This window comes from Nyctibius grandis, chromosome 6, assembly GCF_013368605.1.
Source record: "Nyctibius grandis isolate bNycGra1 chromosome 6, bNycGra1.pri, whole genome shotgun sequence".
Taxonomy (NCBI): domain Eukaryota; kingdom Metazoa; phylum Chordata; class Aves; order Nyctibiiformes; family Nyctibiidae; genus Nyctibius; species Nyctibius grandis.
In genome coordinates this window covers 27,305,552-27,311,551 of record NC_090663.1, presented here as the reverse complement: position 1 = coordinate 27,311,551, position 6,000 = coordinate 27,305,552, and the positions used below count along the sequence as shown (strand labels likewise).

The 6,000-nt window shown below is 43.2% G+C and overlaps 1 protein-coding gene across 1 annotated transcript in view; it reads left to right on the top strand.

Annotated features, from left to right (window-relative positions):
- The first annotated feature begins 350 nt into the window (after positions 1 to 350).
- The window catches only part of SMIM14 (small integral membrane protein 14), a 46,190-nt gene continuing 40,540 nt past the window's right edge, over positions 351 to 6,000 (top strand). Inside the window, exon 1 of the mRNA XM_068403371.1 lies at positions 351 to 448. The gene's annotated coding sequence lies outside the window, so the exon portion shown is untranslated. The remainder of the gene's footprint in view (positions 449 to 6,000) is intronic.

Genomic DNA, 6,000 nt, shown 5'->3' with positions numbered 1-6,000 from the left:
GACTTACTGGGGCGTTATTTTAAGGTCGAGGCGTTGCTTAAAAACGACACCGCCCGCCACGCCGGGCTACCGCGGCCGCGTAGCCTCCTGCCCGCGCAGCCGGGCAGCGAGGACCGGGACGCGGCTCTCCCTGCCCAGCCAGCAGCCCAGCGGCGGCGCGGCGCGGGCGGCCCCCAGGCCCCCGTGCTGGGCTGACAGCCGCCCCGCGGAGGGCCGGGCCGGGCCGCGGAGGGGCGTGCGCGGGGGGCGGGAGCCGCGCGGCACCGCCCCGGCCCCGCCGCCGGGAGCCGGCAGATCCGGGTCTCGTGGCGCGGGCTGACGTGTGAGCCGGCCCGAAGCAGCGGGGCCGAGCCGCGGGGCCGACTCTGCCAGCCGGGCCGCCCTGCCCCCGCCCCAGCCGCGCAGCCCGCCGCAGCCCTCCGCGCCCCGCGACGGCGGCCAGAGCACGGTGAGAAGGGGGGGCGCCGGCGGGGACGGGGAGGGCGCGGGCCAGCGGCGGCCAGGCAGAGCCGGGCGGGTTTCCGCGGACACCCTCGCCCACCCAACGAGCGCGGAGCGGCGTGGGGCGGCCGCGGAGCCTGGGGAGCCCCGGGTGGGGGCGGCAGGGGTGACTTCGAGCCGTTCAAGTACAGCAACGTCCCCGCTGCCGGGCGTTTCGCCGGGTGCCCGGGAAGGTAAACACCGGGAGAGCCGGAGCCGTTCCGCTCGTTATTAGGCTGTACTCTTCTTCTTCAAACCAGTGAAACGTCCCCTCGTCTTCTTTACAGGTGGTCTGATGTGGGTTTTTGTGGTTGTCGCGGTTTTTAGTGCAAAGTGGTACTCTTCTGTCGATTTTTTTTTTAAGGATCTCAGTCCGATACTTTGAAACAAAGGGTTTTAGTTTTCTCTCTTTAAAAGCAGCTGGAAGTGGTGACGCTCTGGTGTCAGTGTGCCACTGTGCTCCCAGGCTGCTCCCTGCTTTTTGAACAGCATGTACAACTAAAGTGGGGAAATCGGACAACGTCTTGTGAAAGATAATCTCAGGAAAAGGACGGCGTCACACTCCCATTAATTTATTAAAGATAGGATTCCTGCCAGGAACTCTTCATATGCATGCTCCAAGATGTTATTCATAGCAGATTACAGTGGGGAAGGGGTATCTTGGCCTTGGAAACCACAAGATATCATCCGTGGTCATTCCTCTGCAGCTGTCACCGTGACTGGTTCCCAGATGTCCTGCACTGCAGCTCAGCCACTGCCCTCCATGGCAGTTCTGAGGCCTCAGCTAACCACTACTCCTACGTGAATGTGGTGCGTGACCTACATCAAAAACTTTGTTTCCTGGCAAACACCTGTTTGTCTAGTCAGTCTTCAGGATTGTCTTTTAGATGATAGATTTGTGGGTGTAGGGACTGTTTGTGTTGTATACTGGCTGAACACCCATGTCTATGCATATAGATAAGTTTTGAAAACTATCTCCACTTTTTACAGGGGAGGACATCTAACCTTTTTGGTCTTAATAGCTCATCATGTTAATGTTATTAGTGTACCTGCTGGGGAAGGTACGTATCTGCAGTGAGCATTAGTGGGTTACGTCTTAGAAGTCTTTACATGCTTAGCTATTAGAGTGCTATCCACCTTTACTCATTTGTGTTACTTTCCAAAAGCAGACATCGGCTCAAAAAAATCAAAATGAGAAAAAAAAAATCCATCTTATTTTTGATTTCTTCCTATATACGGTGAGAGAGAATAAATCCTTGATAATTCCATCTAATTCATGTGACTTGTCGAGATGAAAGAAATCAAGCTAATGTTTTTGATCATTGATTTTAAAAAGTGATCCTGTCACTGACAGCATGGCTTGAAATGGTAGAAGCAGTTGGCAAAATAAAAGTGGTTGTAATGTTGGCAATACATTAGCCAGTTCAGTCCTGAGCACTGTCCTTTCTCCTGCCACTGTTGTGTTAGAGTCCAGCCTCTTCAGTTCTTTTTGCCTCGTTTTGTAAAATATGAGATTTACAATTTTTGCTTAACTGTAGAGTGGTATAGAGTTCTGTATTTTAACTCGTTTGAGATCATTTTATATAAGGTCCTAAACAAGTACAAAGCCCTGCTGGATGTGTTACTGGTCATTCCACACAGTATTGTCACGCGTGCTTCTCTGGCAGGCGGGGATGTCCCTGACCCACTCAGGACCAAGAGGGTCTGCTTTAGAACTGAGATGGTGGTAACAACCGTTCTGTAGCTCTGGGTGGATCTTATTTTAGTCTAGCTGGATATTATTTTGCTGACTGTAGAAATAAATGTAATGAGCACGGTCCTATGAAATTCCTTATACCATGCACGTTGTGATGGTTTTGCAGCACCTTACCCAAGCCACAACCAAGGTGTGAAGTCCATGGCCCAGTTGCATGGGCAGCATTCTGCAGTCCATGTTCTTCCCTCGTTCTAAGGGAAAAATAAGAATAATACAATTGTTGTTGAAGAAGTAGTCTACATAAAAACAATTTCAAAATGCATTGTGGTTTTAGTCGCTTTGTAACTATGGTACCTGCTTTTAAAAAGTCAGTATTTGGTTTTAGAGAAAGTTAGTTTCTAACTGACTTCTTGTTTTGCTATTAGCTTCTTATTTTTTACTTTCATATATTTAGACTTCAGAATTAGTGATGTGTGAATGTTATTTGCATAACAGATGTGTAATAAAACAAAGTCTATGTTTATATTTCAGAATTTTCCCTCCTAGATATTTTAGGTACTTGACATACGTTCTGAAAGACCAGACTTTGTCTCTACTGAAGTTTGTCATAGCAGAATTGGGCCTAACAACATCACGAGTCTTCACAGGGCCAGTGCAATGAAAGTAGCGAGATCCTCTTTCTCTTCTTCTAAGTACATATGAATGGTGAAGGTGTACAGTGCCCTGACAATACCAAGTATCAGATTCTTACTCTGTATGTTTTGAACGTTTATCAGATTACTCATCACAACAAATACAAAAATATTTTGGCAGATGCATTTATACATAGAAAAATTGATGTCATCTGCCCATATTCTGCTTTGAGAGAGCCCATGAACCTGCTTTGAATTCATGCTATTACATACATGCTTTGCATACATGCATTTACGTACATGCTGTTACACTTGATGTTAAGCACGCATTCAGTTTTAACTTCCTAGGTTATTGATTCAGTTTATTAATATGTAAAGATCTATCTAGTTGTTAATGAAGCAACTGATTCTTCAAGATGCCGAGTACTTCTTGGAAGATCCAAGTGCTCCCAAGTCCTCTGTAAGTGCAGTGGAATCTAGGAAAACTTTGTAAGGTTATACTACAGAGCCAAATCTTGCAGTCCTTGCTCAGGTGAAAAAAAAAAAAAAAAAAAAAGGAATTATTTTCCCAGAATAGCTCCTTCATCTTGTATGCCTTGACTCACCGACTGACTTCCCCAGTTCCCAAGGTGCCTCATTTGAAGAAAGACAACTTAGCTCCTCATTATGAAAGAATACAGTCAGGGAAATGAGAAGGATCAGTCTATGTTGGCTGTGTTAGTCTTATTTCTGCTGGACTTCATTAGCAGTACACTGGAGAAGTATGGTCTTATCTTCCTCTTTCCATCCCATCACCTATTCCATGGTATTGACTGGGGCAAGAAAAAGGTCCCTTAGTGATTGATATAGCTTTTCATGAAAGATTTGAAGATGCTTGGGGAGCAGCCTCTGGCATGATTGAGTAGTTGTACATTTGCATGGTTATTAATTGAACAAATATGCTTCAGAGGCTTTAGTCAAAGTGTCTAGCTGGTATTTTTACAGATAATGGAACAAATTAGTCCCATTTGGGTGGGAACAGATAGAATTACACTTGATAAAAGTTTTCCTCATTAAGATTAGTTCTGATTGTTCTGCAGCTTTGCATGCATTAAAAACCATGGCTTTCTGGAGCTGAATAGAGTTTCATTCTTACTTTATGAAACTGCTAGACAAATGTCAGATCCAAAACACTGAGCTCTCCTAGGAAAGAAAATATTTTTGTCAGAAAGAACAGAAAAGCTGTATAAAAATATAGCATCAGCCATTTACATGATATAAGCAGCTGCAATGCTTTGTCAAATCTTTGTCAAATACAGACCTCTGGTAACAGAGCTTTGGTCCTTTTTGTTCGTATGTTCACATGTACGTGTTCGTATATTTCCTGTTAGTTAATCATAAAAGCTTTATTTTTAGCAAGGCAATATTTTTAGAGAGCTTGATGAAATAGTTTGTCAGTTTTCATACATTAAAAAGTTAGTTTAGGGAAAAAACAGCTGTCTGAATGAAATTACATGAAGATGTGAAGAAAAGTTGAGGGTTAGGTCTTCAAATAGTTGGACTAAATCAAGTGTGAAACAAAGCTTCCTGGTGTGAGTGGCCTTAGTTTAACAAGAGTTCCTGTGCAAGTGGTTAGGGTGTCCTTAGGGGCTCATCACATTCATATCTAGGTGAGACTGGTTAGGTGGCACCTGTCATTAAGCACCCTATTTGAAGCTACTAGATAAAGCTCTTATCAGTGAGCTCCATGAAATATAGAAGCATTCTTATACATAGACTTCTCTTGAGCCACGGAGATTGTCAGATGCTTCAGTTTCAAGTTAGTGTGTAGAAAAAAAGTGTCTAAAGATGAAAAATACCTTCTTTCCCGCAGGAAAACTGTGGAGATGAAGGTGGAGATGTGTGTTGCAAACTAATCCTGATCTCGTTAAATAGTACCATAGATTTTCCTTGTGCAAATTAGTGTAATAGATTTAAAACTCTGTTGCTAGTAGGTGCAGGGGAGACTTGTGTAATTTGCATAGCACTTTCCTTTTGATAATCTAAACTAGTCTGTGAGTCTGCTGAATTAGATGGAGGTTATTCTCTGGTAAAAACTGGGTCGTCTTTTAGCTAAACATATGTAAATAACCAACCCCAGAAATCCTGTTAATTGCTACAGATTCCCTCTGGTATAAGTAGTGATTAAAAATATTCTAATTGATAAACTTCAAATTGTTTACTGCAGGTATGTAGAAAACCTGATTCAACTTCCATTGAAGTCAAAGACAGGCACCCGCTAGCTTCAGATAAAATTTGATCTGGCCTAAAGGGGTTAGGAGTAGGGCTGCTAGGGAACAGAGCTGCTTTCATCTGAAAATTGAAAATCCTGCTATCTTTCTCAGCATGCTGCTACCCTGCTAAATCTGTTTGCTCAGTGGCAAGTTATTAGAAACATATGTCATCCCTGGAGGAAAAAGTAATGAAAATATTCCAGAGAATTTCAGTATAATTTTGTGTTTGTATGTGATTGGGGTAACATTACAGTTTTAAGGATTTAGTAAGGTATTTTATAATCTAAACAATTGTACTCTTAATAAACAAGTCTCAAAAAACTTCATAGCTCTTGGTTTAGGGCTGCACTTGCTGGTTCAATACGGTGGAAAAACTTCCATTTGTATTTATTTTGAAACTGTACATTTTTATAATGGGATGAATAAGAGAAATTTTTCATGTTTATTTTTGCAAAGAGATAAAATGTCTAAAGACTGACCCTCCAAAAAAATTACTTCAAAATAATGAGTTACTGCAGGCCACCTGAGCTGCAGTAACTGCCTGGGTGCTCACGGTGAGCTCAGGGCAGCTCTGAAGTGTCATGTCTCAGCTTAACTTTTTTTTCTTTTTCTTACAGACTAAGCAAAGTCATGTTTGCCCACAGTTCCCATGGGCTAAGAGCGTGTGCAGGGACCGTGTTGCCACAGCTCAGCTGCTGTGCAGTGGCTTTGTTACACCACAGTAATTTGCTTACGAGTTGGAGTCCTGAGCTTCACTGTGTGAGCTTTAAAGTTGTATCTGCTTTGAGCTCTCAAGTTGCTTTGGTCCATTTGAACATATTAATCATAATCTTGATTCCTAAATCTTGGAACAAGAGCAGAGAAATTTTATGGATAGGTTACATAGTTGGTTATAGGAACATATTCTTTTCCCATACTTAGTCTTTTAACGTAAATTATT